Source organism: Scyliorhinus torazame, chromosome 10, assembly GCF_047496885.1.
Source record: "Scyliorhinus torazame isolate Kashiwa2021f chromosome 10, sScyTor2.1, whole genome shotgun sequence".
NCBI classification, from domain to species: domain Eukaryota; kingdom Metazoa; phylum Chordata; class Chondrichthyes; order Carcharhiniformes; family Scyliorhinidae; genus Scyliorhinus; species Scyliorhinus torazame.
The window spans coordinates 44,030,521-44,048,255 of NC_092716.1; the positions used below are offsets into that span (position 1 = coordinate 44,030,521).

The window sequence follows — 17,735 nt, forward strand, 5'->3', positions numbered from 1 at the left end:
TAAATCGCTGGCTTTTAAAGCAGACCAAGGCAGGCCAGCAGCACGGTTCAATTCCCGTACCAGCCTCCCCGAACAGGCGCGGAATGTGGCGACTAGCGGCTTTTCACAGTAACTTCATTGAAGCCTACTTGTGACAATAAGCGATTTTTATTTCATTTCATTTTACAAAGTGCGGGTTGCAGAGCAATTGGTCATTGCGTTCCCACAATGCTCCCGATCGCAGGAGAAGCATCCAACAGCTGCTACTTGCAGTTGTATTGAGAATGGCGGCTGCTGCCACCTTTTAAATGAGAAGGAAATGAGGCTGTAAGTAGTCTTCCAGTCATAAGCAGCAGCAATGAGGTCACGAGCCCTGCACGGAAATGCCCGTTATGTGTGCGCTTTTGGCACCAAATCAAGGAGAGCTTCTTCCATTTTCTAGCTGCTGGCTGGCAAGGCAAGTTGATGGTAAAGGTAGATTGTTTCCTTACAAGAAAGAGACGGCCAGAGACACAAATAGGCAGTGTTACTACTGGTCAGGATCTCACATCTGAATCGGATTTCTGGCAGGACAGAGCAGTACTAGTGTGAGCTCTGTACAGAGCTCCAGGGCTTCTGGTTAACAGTCTACAAAAGAAAAAACTTCGGGAACAAAGCAATGTAGAGATGATTTCTTCAGGTATGGTTCTGTCAATTGCGCCAATGCAAATAAGGATGCAAAGCCCATGTGTGTCGTATGCAAGGAAGTACTGATAAATAGGAGAAGTTTCAGATTTTGAAAAGTGGACAGAGAAAAATTCCTTTTGAGGTTGACCCCAGAGTCAATTATTAAATTACAGCTGACTCCAAATTAAAAGACTACGCTGCTGTACCTGACCTTGACAGCACATTAAAAACATGCCAAAAATCATGAGGTTGTCAGCATTCTTGAGTCGCACCTCCCAGGAGTATCCAGTGCTGAGGAAAACAAGCATTTTGTTGCTACTACACTTCACGATGATCCACTTATGCGAGGTTGTATTTTCCATTCTGACAAAGATGAAGACAGCACAAAGGCACTGGCTCAAATCTGCACCCGAGAGGTGCATTGCCCTCTCCTCCTGCAAACCCGAGTGGAGTGAGATCGTGAGGACCAAGCAGGCTCCCTTTTTGCATTAAAAGGTAAGCGAACGTGGCATGTGTTGCAACTGTCAGCCGGCGTGGGTCCGCAAGCTCGGCCGGTTGCAAAAGTGGGCCCTGGGAAAAAAAGTTTGAAAAACATTGTCCAAAGGCAAGGACACATCAACAGCTAAGTAATAAATCTTATCAGATGCAACAAAGAACTGGTGTTTAAGGAGTTCAAATGTTTCCAATCTACAATCAGTGCCAATTTTCATGCACCGCTTTAACCCGAAAAAAATAAGCCACATATGGCTTTGTATAGAAGTCCCAAACTAAATGTGATAAGACTTAAATTGCACGCCGATCTCGAATGGCATCATTCATGGCTGATGCTCTATGTAATACATTGAAGCAACCTTGTTACAGCAGACAAGCAGGTGCGAAAAACATTATTCTTTTGGCATTTTCCTGTTAATATGCAACTACTTTTGATTTAGAGTAGCAGTTTTATTCTAGATCTTGGACTACGTGATTTGCATTCTGCCTAAAAGATTAGCCATTAAGCCACACAATCCTCTCTCAAAGTTGTCCATTTCATACAGGCATCATCCTCAAATCAATGGATTTGTAATCCAAAATGCCCCACATCATACATAGAATTATATACCATATTTATAGATTTGCATCAGTGTACTTGAGCAAATCAGAATATTAGGTTTAATATCAATATATACTCATTTCACCAAAAGCAAGCTTTTATACTCCTCTGGGGTCAACAGTTAGCAAATACATAATTGAGCACTCGACTGCTGCAGATCAAGGTCATTAGAGGATGGGTGGCAAATTGAAGACGACAAAATACATTCCATAATTCAGAGACATGATTACAAATCACTGTTCAACAATATGGGATTAATGAGAACAACCTTTTATTTTTTAAAACTGTAATGGTGCTTCTAAAAAGATATTTCCCGAGTATGACTCCATTTTAATACCCTGTGCTTCACACGACCCCAAAGTGAAAGCTTGGAAGAGTACAAGAGTTGTTGAGCGGGTTTGGGGCAGGCACTCTGAAGAGCACAAGTTGGACCACAGTATGTGTTAAAACCACAAAGTCCTATTAAAGAATAGATATTTTTTTCTCCCCCCACAGCATTTTTTTGCAGTAGCAATCAAGCCTTAAAGATGTGTGGAGCTACGGCCACCAGCACAAAACAACAGAAGGATTTAAAGCTATTAGCACTCAGTCCAAGCTCTATGGCAGCCGTTGCTGCCTCGAAGCTCATGATCCGCAGTTGAGAAGACCTGAACGAGAAGATTAATTGCATAAAGTAGGAAGTGCTGAATAATCATTATGGATATGAAAGTTGTCACATGAAACCTTGAATTTAAGTACTGAAATACAGCATAAAATATTCAAGGTAGTTTACAAAATTGGTCTTCTTTATGTTAAAAATATAATAAAGCCTTAAATCAATGATAAGTACAGATTTTTAAATACCAACTTATGCATATTATCAAAAGTCGAGGAACATGGGGCTGAGGAGACAGAATAGGCCATTCAGGCCTTCGCACCTGCTCCGTCAATTAATAAAAGCGCTGCGATCAGACGGTGGTCTCAACTCCATTGTCCCATCTGCTCGTCCCATAACCCACAATCCCCTTGTCTATTTTAATAAGATCATCTCTCATTCTTCTGAACTCCAATGGGTATAGGCCCAACCCGTTCCAACGTTTCTTCATAAGAAAAGCCTATCATCTCAAGAATGGGCTACGTGAACCTTATTTGAACTGATTCTAATGAAATTATTTCCTTTTTCAAATAAGGAGACCACGACCGCATACAGTATCCCAGATATGGTTTCACCAATACCCTGTACCGCTGCAATAAAATTTCACTACTGTTATTTTCCATTCCCCTTGCAATAAATAACATTCCATTTGCCTTCATAATCATTTGTTGTACCTGCATATTGACGTTTTGTCCCAGGCCCCCCAGATCGCTCTGTACTCTGAGTTCTGCTATCTCTTGTCAAGAATAGAAAGCATACAGCTTTCTATTATTCCTGCCAAAAAAGTTGGGAGTTTTATGGAATTAGAAGCATGAACATCGAGAAAAGTAGCCGCGCATGGAAACAATAACAGCAGGCCAGGTCAGATTCAGGTGTTTTTCAGCATATTTAATGCGCAACTCATGCAAATCTTATTCTGCGGGATGTTGTCATTCATTTTAACCATAAAACTACTCAGCTTTTGTTCTCAAATCCATCAAGAACTGTGAATCTACTTTCAAATACAAACATTTTCTTTCAGAAAGCCCTCAATTAAATACATCGATTCACAGTAGGGTGGCTATGAATTTAAAAAATAATTCCACATTTAATTTCTAATGCCGTGCACAAAACGGGGAGACAATTTGCCAAAAACCCACATCTGATGCTTTATGTGCAGCCTTTTTGTCAAGGTCGTCCAGCCTCAATGTGAAGCACTGCAGTCAATGGGGGAGGGGAAAGCTTCACTTCGAAACAAAAGCTTGTAGTTATCAGCAATTCATCATGACAAATAAACTGGCTGGAATATGCTCTTACAGCAAATGGATTTGGCCTGGGCACGGATATGTAAAGAAAAATAATCTATGAAAATAACATGGGCAGCACAGTAGCACAAGTGGATAGCACTGTGGCTTCACAGCGCCAGGGTCCCAGGTTCGATTCCCCACTGGGTCACTGTCTGTGCGGAGTCTGCACGTTCTCCGTGTGTCTGCGTGGGTTTCCTCCGGGTGCTCCGGTTTCCTCCCACAGTCCAAAGACGTGCAGGTTAGGTGGATTGACCATGATAAATTGCCCTTAGTGACCAAAAAGGTTAGATGGGGTTATTGGGTTACGGGAATAGGGTGGAAGTGAGGGCTTAAGTGGGTCGGTGCAGACTCGATGGGTCGAATGGCCTCCTTCTGCACTGTATGTTCTATGTTCTATAAAACACAACATCCACGTTCATATATTTTAGTCCTGTCCAAAGCAGGAGGATTACTGGAAGGAGGTGTTTTGGGTAATCTCTAAAGTGGTGCACATGAAACTGGACCCGGGCCCTCGGGAGGCCGTAATCGGGGTGTCGGACCAGCCAGGGTTGGAAACGGGCACAGAGGCAGATGTTGTAACCTTCGCCTCCAAGATCGCCCGAAGGCGGATGGTGTTTGGATGGAGATGTGCCCTGGTGTGGTGGGGGGGACCTGCTGGAATTCTTGACGCTTGAAACGATCAAATATGAACTGAGGGGAAGGATGGAGGGGTTCTACAATTCATGGGCGTTATTCATAATGCACTTTCGAGAATTGGATCACAGCGAACGGGGGGGGGGAAAGAGATAGACGACAGACACTGTATGTGTTAATGGTGACTATGGGTGACTCCTAATTCCTTTTTGTCATTTATGTATGTTAACATGCGGGCTAATGTCTGAGGTTTGGTGGGAGAATGGGATCGTTGTTATTGATATGGGGATTGACATTACATTAGTTACTGATTATTGTTGGGTGTAAATTGGGAAGAAAATGTGAAAAAGAGCTTAAAAAAATGTTTTTAAAAGAAAATAACATGTAATGCGTCCAGCCCCTATGTATTGCTCAACATAAAGAATATCCCTTCATTGGACCAGGTTGTAAGTTACCAATAACCAGAAGCCTTCCATCCCAATATCCCTCTGGGAAAATGAGTTTACCATGTGGTTTTGTCATGTTAACAAACTGGATGGAAAGGAAGAAACAAAGAATTTTGTACATACGGGAATTATGGGGAACAATATGCAAAAAGTGATGAGGTCACAAGAACTGGGGAAAATTTTGATGCAGGAAACGTCTGATATTTATACAGTTGCAAAAGGGCACATTTATGGAAATACCAATTGATGTGAAATGCATCAGAAAGCGATCACAAACAAAGCAATGTTCTGGAACTTATTGCCAATTTAATGAAGGCAAGTCGTGTTGTGAAAAATAAGATTAGGTTGATAAAGGTAATCCAAAAGATGTGTACATGACTTCCAGGAGAGGTTTGATAAACTGCCACACAATCGACTGACGAGCAAGATGTTGAAGTTCATGTGTTTAAAGGGGTATCAGAAGACTGGGAAAAAAGTTGGCAAAGGAACATACCGCAAAACTATACCATGGTCATCTTGGGGGTCAGTACTGAGGCCAGTTCTTTTGGATATACACCAAAGGCCTGGTGTTGGGTATAGGGGGCATAATGTCAAAGTTTTCAATTACACCACATTTCTAAGTATTGTGAACAGTAATATACAGATGGCAAATTAAATTTAATTCTTGAAAGTGTGAATCGATATATGCTGGTATCAGCAAGGAGGAGGCGTATTATAAATTCAATGGTACACAAATCTTTACAAGTTGAGATGGCTGTTAAAAAAACTAAAAACAGAACTTTGGACAACAAGTGAGGGAAACATGGCAAGTCCTTACAATCACTGGTTGCAGCCCCAATTTTGGGCAGCAGACTTGTGGAAAGAAGTCAAACCCGGATGAAAGACTTCAGTTGTGTGGAGAGATATTGCTGTTCTTGGAGAAGAGACAATTAAAAGAAGAAATTGGATAGATGTGTGCAAAATCATGAATAGTTTTGACAGAATTATTAAAGAGAAACTGGTTCCACTGGCAGAAGGGCTGATAACCAGGGATAAATCTACAGTAAATGGCAAAAGAAAACCTGAGGTGACCAGAGGGGAAACAATTTATGCAATGAGTTGCAATCGGGAATGCCCTGCATGAAAGGGCGGCGGAAGCATATTCAATAGCAACTTTTGAAAAAAGAATTGGTTCCCTTACAGACCACTGGAGAACACCTTTGTATACTTCACTCCAATCGCAAAAACAACCATTTCTCAGCATTCTTTCTCAATTAGCCAATTTCATATCCATGCTGTCATTACCCCTTTAAATCATGGGCATTAATTCTACTAACTAATCTTTTCTGTTAATTAATTAAATATCTTTTGGAATGTCCATGTACTTATCAACTCTGTTACTTCACCACAGAACTCAAATAAGTTAATCAAATTCAATGTTCCTTTAACAAATCTGTGTTTGCATTTATTAGCCCATATTATTCCAAATGGCAATTTTATCCTGGGTTATTGCCTCAAAGCTTTACCATGTCTGACATTAGTCCGATTGGTCTGTAATTACAGAATTTAATCCTCCCTTTTCAAAACAAATATATAGAATTTCCAAATCCTCTGCCACCCCCACATATTCAAGGAGGATTGGAAGACTGCAGCCACAATTTCAGCCCTGGTTTCCTTCAGGAACGTAAAATGCACCCTATCTTAACTATGACTTTTCTAGTTTGAGCACTGTCATTCTTTAAAATACCTCCTCTTTCTCCATTTTTATCCTAACCAACAGCATATTACCTGCTCCCTTACATTATAAGATAACGGCATCAGTGAAAGTAGATACAAAGTACTCATTTAATACTGCAGCTATTCTAAGATTATATCCATTTTTACCCCAAGCTCCTTTTGACTGCCCTTTAACTGTTCATTATCCATTTCTAAAATACTTTTGTGTTGCTAATTTATTCTCATACTTCTTTTGCCCCTCTTATTTCCTTTCTTATTTTCCGTATTCAGAATTTAATCAAGACAAGCATTTCCTAAAATGCAATCTTTTACTCCAAAAGTTGAGTTTTTATGCAACCTTTCAGTTATATTATTCAAAGTCAGTGCATCTGGTGTTGGGCATGTCAATGCAGTGTTCACAGACAGATCATAACTGAATTTGTGTCCCTGGTCCTTAACATGTTAATTGTGTGATATCCGGAATGGGGAAATATCACAATAACTAGATTTTTGCCTGCAAAGAAAATAGAGGAATAATAATTTCCAAGATGCTCTTCCATACCCCCAAACAGCCACCTTGTAAAATAGCATTGGAAAGGCCCCGAGAAATCGGCCTCCCCTTTAATTAATCGTCTCCAGTTCGCTCTCCTACCCCCTTCCCCACTCTCTCACCTTCTCCCCCTCTCGCTCTCTCCTTCCCCCCCCCCCCATTTCGCTCTCTTCCCCCCCCCCCCCCCCATTTCGCTCTCTTCCCCCCCCCCCCCCCCTCCACACAGAGTTAGAAACTGCATAATAAGTATGTGTTGATGGGGCCAACATTTCATTGATTAGAAGTGAAAACCATGATTGAACAACCCCATGGAAAACACTCCTTACACTTCTGCTTCTTTCACCATCCCACCCAAATGATGAATAATGGTTGGGGGTAAGAGAGACACACACACACTGAGCTGGATTATGCTTCGCCGGTAAAGCTGTTCAAAATAGCTTTGCATTGGAAACCAACATTCAGGATTACCGATGCTTGAACGTCAGGCACAATAACCCGAAATAGTTGTAAAAATTAATTTTGAACTGGCAATTTGTGTTCTGAAAACTTAGAACTTTCAGTTCACTGTCTGCATACACTGCAGCAACAGAGCAATTGCAGAACATATTGTAGTCATTCTCTGCACTATGAAAGGAAATGGTTAGATTTCGGACTTGTATAAACAACACTATTCATGTCAATACTCATTTGACCATCAGCTTCAAACTGTGCACAGCATCACCAAATTGCTAGTAAACACGAAAGATTACTTCTTCAAAGGGATAAAATACATACAACGCAAATGACATTTATTCGTGAATGTTACATAATATTACCTATGCACACACTAGAAAATCTGATCACCCCTTATTGTTGACTTTCAGGGTCTGAAATTGCTGGTTAGATGCAGCCTAGAAGGATACTCTGTTGTTCTGAATTCTGTTCAGTGACATCATGAATGGGATGAACTTTCAGTAACATTTCACATTTATGCCGTCACTACAACAGAATTTTCTGATGTTAAATTGGCAGGAATTCTCAAACAATGTCTGTTGTACAACCATATGTGCTCCCAAGTTGATTTTAATAAAATAATCTTTGTTAGTATCACAAGTAAGCTTACATTAACACTGCAATGAAGTTACTGTGAAAATCCCCGAGTCGCCACACTCCGGCGCCTGTTCGGATACACGGAAGGAGAATTCAAAATGTCCAATCCACCTAACAGCACGCCTTTTGGGACTTGTGGGAGAAAACTGGAATATCCAGAGGAAAACCATTCAGACACGGGGAGAACGTGCAGACTCCGCAGAGACAGTGACCCAAGCCGGGAATCGATACCCGGTCCCTGGCGCTGTGAAGCAATCGTGCCAACCACTGTGCTACCATGCCAGCCATAAAACAAACAATTCAAAATTATACTACAATTAATGATGGCAATGTGGCAGGAAGTGAACATATAGCCATTTGTAACATCACATTCAGGATTAAAGCCAACTATGCCACACACAAGCATCAATGTTGTTGGTCAGTTTACTTGATCATTGCTACTAATATGCTGCAAGAGAAGTAGCTTATTTATAGCAATAAGTTTTCATGTTATGTGGTACACTTCCTCGTATGTTTAATTCATCACGACAGGCACCACTACCAAGGGCGGACTTGTAAACCTGGGTCACAGATTCACAACTAGCAATATTCCTCCCTAAAATTGTCTCGGTCGAAATGTGTCCCACTCGTGTTCCAATATTTTTCACAACTCAAGTGAACTTCATTCGATTGACAAATGAATAATTTCACCATGATTATTGGGTGGTTTGTGCAGGCATGGAACTCAAAGTGAGACCAAACAAAAAGTCTCCCAAAATGAAACAATCAAGCTCATCAGCAGGTTTGGAGATGCCAGAATTTGACTAGTCGTATTGCATGTAGGGACTTTGAACTTTAAACTTCCTTAGTTGGTAAGTCTTTTCAAAAGGTTATTACTACCAACTTCTAACAAATATAATGTTAAAGTGGAGGGGTAAAATAGAAACGTAATCAGATTGATGCATGTACAATGCATGGTACAATGGAAGAATGGGTAACTGGATCAATCAATCATGCCCATAATTCTCTAATCGCAGCCACACAGTTGTGGAAGGAATAATTGGAGGAACAAGTGGAAGCCCATTATGGAGCAGTAGAAGGATTGCAACATTTTCATTGACAGAGGCTTTCAGAAAAACAAAAGCAGGCCATTCAACCCTTCAAGCTTCTTCCATTATTTGACTGGTTCTTCGGCTATTCTTTTAATGGCCAGAGATTCACTCACCTGGACTTAAAGTACATTTCTTCGCCACCTCTGGATCTTATGGTGACGATCAACGTTGCCATTGTTTTAGTGCCCTGTCACGGATTCTGTATACCTCCTGCTATTCAGTTCCCCCGAAATACCTCCATCAGTGCATTCTCCAATATTTAACTTTCAAATAGCTTCTGGACTTAATTGGTTCAACTTGGACAACAGTTCGCTGATGTTTCATGCTTATGTTACCCATGCTTAATTTGTCTCACCAGAAGAACCCCAGCTAATTCTGGACTCCTTTCCATTGTCTCCTATTTATTCCCCATTTATAACTGGGTATTTACATATCCAAAGTTGGTATGGAACCAGGTCTATGAACTTGGAATTTTCCCTGCGTCTATTCAGGCACAAATGTGGCTGCTACTCTAACCCATCGTTTCTATTTACAATTTGTTCACGTTTGATTTCCCAATATTGGAGGAAATTTCTGATTTTCCAGTACTGGATGTTGAGATAAACAGTCATAGTTAACAACAGTGGAGGAATTGAGAGCGGTGGAGGAGGTGATGCAGAGCTGGGTGCTATCAGTGTACATGTGAAAACTAACAAACTGCTTTCGAATTATATCACAGGAAGGCAAAATGTAGATGACAAAAAAAGAGGGGCCAAGAATAGATCCTTTAAACATATCAGAGGTCAAGGTTTGGGAGCAGGTTGAGAAGCCATTGAAAGTGATGCACTGGATGTGATTAGATGGATAAGAATGGATTCAACTGAGAAATGTCCCATCCAACTGGAGGACAGAGGAGGATAGTGTCGGCAACTGTGTCAAAGTCTGCAAATAGGTAGAGAAGATAAGTTCACTGTTGTCCAGTTCCATAGGGTGTCATTTGTGATTTTGGTACGAGGTGCACAACTCCTGGTCTGCAACCTGTGCTAGAATATGGTTGCAAAGCAATTAGCCGTAAACTCTATCACCAGGGTGATCACAAAGAACAATAAATATTATTCTGTCTATGCAAGGCTTAGATCACATCTGTCTACTGCCTAGTTTTGGGCCTTTCCCATAATTAGTGTTGGAAACCCTGGGAATGGCTGAGGATCCCCTAGCTTGTTTGGCTTGAAGAGCTGGACATTTTACAGAAGTCTGGACTTTGAGGAGTTTAATGGAATGGAAGGATTAAACAATGTCTAAAAGGTAAGTTATTCGAGTACTGTTAGAGTGGACCACGGATATGAATATAACTTATGTAAACAAACAGCAAGGTTGAATGCTTCTTTCCAGAGCATTGTTAATCTCTGGAATAAGTGCTTGCTCACTCATTAACATGTTGGTTGAGTTCCTCAGCATGGCCAACATGTCCACATACAGAAGGTATGTGGGTCATTTGGGATATGAGACTGTGGAACTTTTAAAAATCTTAATATTTAAACCAAGAGCTTGAAGGAAAATTTAGAGTCAACCTGCTAGAAGATTCTTTGGTTACTTTGCCCTTCACATCAGGTGATACAAGAAAGAAAGATATCAAGCACTGCATTACACTAACCTTACACATCTGTCAGCAATGGCAAGTATGCCAATCAAATCAACCTATATCTAATTTTCATAGAATTTACACTGCAGAAGGTGGCCATTCAGCCCATCGAGTCTGCCGGCCCTTAGAAAGAGCACCATACTTCAGCCCACACCCCCACCCTATCCCCGTAACCCAACCTTTTTGGATGCTAAGGGCAATTGAGCATGGCCAATCCAGCAAACCTGCACATCTTTAGGCTGTGGGAGGAAACCGGAGCACCCGGAGGAAATCCACGAAGACACGGGGAGAATGTGCAGACTCAGCACAGACCAGGAATCGAACCTGGGACCCGTGAAGCAACTGTGCTAACCACTGTGCTACCGTGCCGCCCTTTTAATGTATTAAATGTCAAATATAAATTATCTGCTCATCTTAGTGCTATTGATGGGACTTTACTGCAAGCAATTCTCTGGCCATATTTCTTACATCACAACCGCAATGCTTCAAATATTGGTTATAACAGAATTTGGCACACAGATCATGAAAGGCTCCTTTTCAATGCAATTTATTTACTTCTATAATTTGTAAATGAAGAAAGCTCTTGAAATTTATTTCAAGTCAGTTCCTGGTTTGCAGCACAGAAATAGGATCACTGTGCAGATTTGTATTCCCACAAATGGATATTGTGGCATTAAACTGAGAGCTGCATATTAGTGACTTCAAATAAAAGCAGTTCAAATAACTACTTCTCCAGTTCAGTAAGAGCAATCCAATTGTTGGAAGGAGACAACTCATGAAGACTTACATTTTACATCATGACATTTTGCCAACCCCTCATCACACTCCCACCCTCTGCAAAACTATTGTTGAGGAAATAGTAACAGAATGTTTATAAAGTCATGATGTAATGAGGCAAATACAGTATGATTTTGTGAAAGGAAATAGTGTTTGACAAAACTGATTTCTTTGAATAGGTAACAAGCAGATGGATAAAGGGGAACCAATTTCCTCAATAATGGATTCTAGCATTTTCACAATTACGTACATTAGGCTAACTGACCTATGGTATCCTGCTTTCTTGAGCAGAGGTATTGCATTTGTGATTTTTCATATCCACTGGGACTTTCCCAGAATCTCGGGATTTTTTTTCGAAGTTTACAACAATTTCATTCACTATTTTAGCAGTCATCTCTTTTAAGAACCTAGGATGCAGACCATCAGGTCCTGGTGACTGGTCAGCCTCATGTCTCATTAGCATTCCCATTACTTTTTCCTTCAGTGACAGTGATTATTTCATGTTTCTCACACCCTTTTACCTTTGTTTTTCTATTATTTCTGTGATGCGTTTCATGTCTTTGATTGCAAAAATGAACACAAATACTTGTTCAAAGCCTCTGCAATTTCCTCATTTACCTTTAGAAATTACAGTCTGATCATCTCAGGGACCAATGCGCATGAGGCATGCTTTTGCTTTTTATTTACTTGCAGCTTTTATATTTTTGGGGGTTTTTTGTATTTCTTGCTACTTCTTTCCAACTCCAATTTAATATTTCATTACAGAGCTATCCCCCATCTCCTTTTACTTTCCTCCAGTCCTTCCAAAATGTCAAATACTCTTGAATATTCAGGGTTCCAGCCTTGATCACCTTGCAATTTCTCTGTAATGGTCACTGTATTATAGTCATTTATTTTTATATGTTCAACAATTCAATCATTTCGTAAGGAATAGTGTGAGCATTCAGATAAACCACTTTTAATTCTGTCTCTTGCCTGTTTTTGCCTGCTCCAACCTTATTTTTGCACTTTATTACACTACCAATGACCAAGCTAGGATTCAGGACTAATTACACATTTCCCAGAGTCAGATTTTTATCACAAATGACAAATACAAAATCCACATTCCAAAATATCTCCAGTTTTAATCCTGCGCTGTATCTCAAATTGCTGAATTATTGGATATATGATGTTATTGGAAATTAGCCTCTTCATATCCAATGGCCCTCTACGATTCGGATGCTCTGGATAGCTCTCAGCCAGCACAGGTGTGATGGGCCAAATTGCCTCTTTCTGTGCCATTAATGTTCTATATTTCTAGGATATCTTATCAAAATATTAGATAACATCAGAGTGCATTTTGGATATAATATGGTGAGTTTCTCAAGAGGAAGGGAAATAATGTGCTAGTGGCTCTGATCAACTGAAATAATTTCAATATTTTGAGAATAAAATGGCAAACCAAAAGCACAATGGGAAAAATTGGATAACCTTCAGAGAATAGACCACACCTCCAACAGATAATTGGAGAAATAGGGACTCTTCAGATAATCTACCATGCTCAGCAACCACACAGCAATCTAAGATCTTTAAACCCAAGTCTCAGGATACTCCTTTCTCCAAGGAAGAAAAAATACAAACCGACATTACAATCTTCAGTCAGGTAAAACAAACGGAACTTCCTTTCGCCCCATAGTTCATACATTTCTGTGCTGGTCCCAATTCTCCCAAGCTCATCATGCATTTCACTCTGCCTTTGTTCTATACACCAGTTATCTTCAACTGCTAGAATTCAGTGCTGCTTCTATTTCATCCAAAGAATATGTATAGCTTGAATGAAGATGGAATTCACGCAGTCACCACAGTTCATTGAAGGAGCTTTGCCAATCACAATAAGGCCAGTGTAGTATCAGAATATTTTTACATATTCGGAGATCGATCCAGCAACCAATATTCATTCTATCCCTGACTTACCTAATTGTAACACAAGAAACAAGCACCAAACCCTCAGCATTAGTAATTAATAGTGGCAGCTAGGCAGGTTTGGTAATTGAAGACTAGCCAATATACCTTTTCAGAGTTTCCACCTTAAAAAGTGGCTTCTATTGCCCTATTGGAGGTCAATTATTTACTTTAAACAGCCAACAACATCACCAATGGAATATTTGTGCTCCGTAATAGAACATTCAATAAAAGGCAGAAAAGCCTACTTTCCATACAAATTGATTAAGTCAAACACATTCTAAAGAATGAATACTATTCTCTCAGAGCACTACACCACCCGAAACAGCATCAAGACACCAATGCATTATAATGAAGCATGCGATGAATGGATTATGGCACTGTAAAATAAATAAAGCAGTTACTCCAAGTTTCATATTTTTCAGAGTTCAGTGCTAATCAAATCCCTTGATGGAGCACATCTACAAGTTTAAAAATGCAATATTCAACATACTCAAGACATATCCATTGGACATAATTTTTCTTTGTTTATTTGTGGGATTCCATATCACTGAAAAGGCCAGCATTTATTGCCCATTCCCAAAATTGTCCTTAAAGATATGGTAGCACAGTGGTAATAATAATAATCTTTACAAGTGTCACAAGTAGGCTTACATTAACACTGCAATGAAGTTACTGTGAAAAGCCCCTAGTCGCCACACTACGGCACCTGGGAGGGAGAATTCAGAACTCCCAAATTACCTAACAGCATGTCCAGGACTTGTGGGAGGAAACCGAAGCACCCGGAAGAAACCCACGCAGACACGGGGAAAAGGTGCAAACTACGCACAGACCAGTGACCCAAGCGGGGAATTGAACCCGGGTCCCTGGCGCTGTGAAACAACAGTGCTAACCACTGTGCTACCATGTCACCCATGTTACTGGACTAATGATCCAGAGTTCAAATCCCACCATGGCAAGGAGGAAATCAGAATTCAACTATAGAAATCCATAACAAAAAGCTGGTTTCAGTAATTATTGTTTTCCGTTTTTAATAAATCTAGAGTACCCAATTCTTTTCTTCCAATTAAATGGCAATTTAGTGTGGTCAATTCACCGACCCTGCACATCTTTTTGGGTTGTGGGAGTGAGACCCACGCAGACATGGAGAGAACGTGCAAACTCCACACGGAGAGTGACACGGGGCCGAGCCCAGATCCTCGGCGCCATGAGGCATAAGTGTTAACCACTACGCCACCGTGCTACCCTGGTTTCAGTAATTATGATCATGGAACACACTGGATTGGCATTTTTTTAAATCCACCTGATTCGTTAATGTTCTTCAGAGAAAGAACTTTGCAACGGTGACCTGGTCCACATGACATGTGACTCCAGGCTTACTGCAATGCAATTACTCCCAGCTGCCCTCTAAAATAGCCTCGCAGCCACTCAATTGCATCAAATCACTACAGAAGTGTTGCTTAGTTCTGATCTTACAAGCCAAACACTTGTCGAAGGTGGGACAAATGCAGTACACAAACAAATGGGTGATGCCCCAATAATTATATATATATATTTTTAAAATAAATTTAGAATACGCAATTACCTTTTTCCAATTAAGGAGCAATTTAGCGTGGTCAATCCACTTACCATGCACATCTTTTGGGTTGTGGAGGTGAGACCCACGCAGACATGGGGAGAATGTGTAAACTCCACACAGAGAATGTGTAAACTCCACACAGACAGTGACCCGGGACCGGGATCAAACCCGGGTCCTCGGCGCATGAGGTAGCAGAGCGAACCATTGCGCCACCGTGCTGCCCGATATTCATTTATATTGACACTAGACCTGATGAAATCTCACAGCTTTAGGTCAAACACATCGGGAAATCCCCGGGCTGCCGGCAAAACGGAGAATCCCACCCCCTGCATTCAGAATCTCGCCAGGAAGAGTATTCTTGGGGGAATAACTTAAAGGTGGCTAAATTTTAAGTGAACTGAACTTCTCAGAAATGTTCTGGCAAACAGATCGGTGACCTGAAGTCAACGGTTCTCGCCATAGATGCTGCCAAACCTGCCGAGCATTCCCAATGTTTTGTGTTTTATATCGGATTTCCAGTTTCCACATATTTTGCTTTTGCAGACAGAGACAATAGTTTGTATAGTGGCATGCGAGATCTCAGCTCAGAAAAGTTGTTTCATGGTCCCAAAGAGATAGAAGAAACCGCACCCAGTCACTATCCCATTACTTTAGAATCCTCCCAGAAAAAACTTCATTTCTACTGTTGGTCCCTTCCAAGACCAATTATGCACCTTTAACTACAACGTGAAAGGTCATTGACTGTTTTCAATTCTGGCACAGTATATGTGGGGTTAGCACAGATTTCAGCGCAGAGTTCATGATAAACCTGTCACAGACTTAATAAGTTTGTTTCAGATTTGTCCAAGGGAAGGGCCAAGCCATTCAATTGGAGTAAAAAATATTTTTCAGGACACTTTCAATGACATGGACATGAGCCTGGTGCAAAAGGCGAGAGGAAAAAATCTAGCAACTGGAGGCTATTCTGCCCAACGTGGACAGTGGGGAAACCTTTGAAGAAAATATAAAATTTCAATGAAAACTAATTGTTGCTTGCATTTATGTAAAGAGCATTTGATTTGCAAAATTTTCCAGGGTGGCTTCGCATCTCTGTTTTAAGACAGAGGACATAAAAGCTTGGTCAAAGAGGTAGGTTTTAAGGAGCCTCTTAAAAGGAGAAGTAGAGAGGTGGAGAGGTTATGGAGGGAATTCTAGCACTTTTAAGAACCCATGCAGTGGAAGGTACAGCTGCAATTAAGCAATTAAAACCAGGAAGAAGCAATTATGTGTATCTTGAGAAATAGGAGACCATCCAGGATGGGAACAGTTTCATCGCTTCGAATACTCGCTCCTTACCCTTCAAATCGGACATCACTCCCCGCTCAAAAAATACCACCCTTGACATTTCTGTTCTTGCAAACCATGAGCAGCCATACTGGGCAAACAGCAAAGGAGAGATAGGATCTCTCCTTTCAGCAGATCACGAGCTGTGGAATGAGTGCCAAAGACTGTTAAACATTTTGAAGTGCATTTCTAAGTGACTAGAGATGTGTTTTTTGTTCCCCACCCCCGATAGCAGGGGGGGGGGAAAGCAGTGACGATAACAGAGGGAGGAAAGCAGTGACAGGTGAGACAAACTGATATATTCAAAAGGAAATGCCGTTGCCAGTGGAGTACCAAGGCGTGATTTGGTAAAAGGGCTATGTTGGGTATTGTTGGAGTCGCCAAGTGTTAGGAGGTAGAAGCCAGGCAGGAAAGTTTCATCAAAGGAGGAAAAGATGCCATAATTCGTCAGCCAACTTTTTCATCAAAGCCATGTCTGTGCAATCATCTACAATAAGCGTATAAATGGCAAGGGCCAAGTTCACAAGTGGGAGGGAAACGCAGAGAGGGACTGTGATAGCCATCCACCAGTTGGGTTAGCACAGGAAAGGAAGATCTGCTGAAAGAGTTGGATGGGAATAGAGGCCGCTGGGATCACTATTAGGACCACTATGGTCTTTGATATTTGGATTTCGTGCATACAGCACAAAAGGTCAAAATTTGCAAATGATACGAAACAAAGAAATATAGTATGCAAGACTTCAAGAGATATAAACACATTGGTGAAATGGACCGACTTATGGCAGGTGAAATCTAACACAAGTGCAAAGTGATACATTTTAGTAGGGAGAATGAGGAGAGGCAAGATAAACAAAATGGCAGAATATTAAACAGTATGTGGGAGCAGAGAGAATTGGAGTATATGTACACATCTTTGAAAGCGGCAGAAAATGCTGAGATGACAGTTTGAAAAACCATATAGGATGCTGGGCTCTACTAATAGAGCAAGAGAACAAAAATGAGGATGCTGTACTGAAATTTTTGAAAACAGTCATTTGGCCTCAACTGGACTATGTTTTTCAGTTTTTAGCACACCCCCACACCCCCAAGGAAGAATGTGAGGAAGTGAGGATTACAAGCAGCTTCCTTGAGGAAGCCTTGGTGAGGACGTGACGAAATTTAATTAGATGGTATCAGGGATGAAGATAGAACATACAGTGCAGGATGCCATTCGGCCCATCGAGTCTGCATCATCCCACTTAAGCACTCACTTCCACCCTATCCCCGTAACCCAATAGCCCCTCCAATCTTTTTGGTCACTAAGGGCAATTTATCATGGCCAATCCACCTAAC

At 40.9% G+C, this 17,735-nt stretch overlaps 1 protein-coding gene across 5 annotated transcripts in view; it reads right to left on the bottom strand.

Moving 5' to 3' along the window:
• ankrd11 (ankyrin repeat domain 11) overlaps positions 1-17,735 on the bottom strand; it is a 252,452-nt gene that overhangs the window by 196,977 nt on the left and 37,740 nt on the right. Inside the window, exon 1 of one of the 5 annotated variants that reach the window (XM_072518043.1) lies at positions 3,047-3,122. The exons of the other annotated variants lie outside the window; for them this stretch is intronic. The gene's annotated coding sequence lies outside the window, so the exon portion shown is untranslated. Of the gene's footprint in view, positions 1-3,046; positions 3,123-17,735 lie in introns of those variants that run through there. 5 annotated transcript variants of the gene reach the window in all.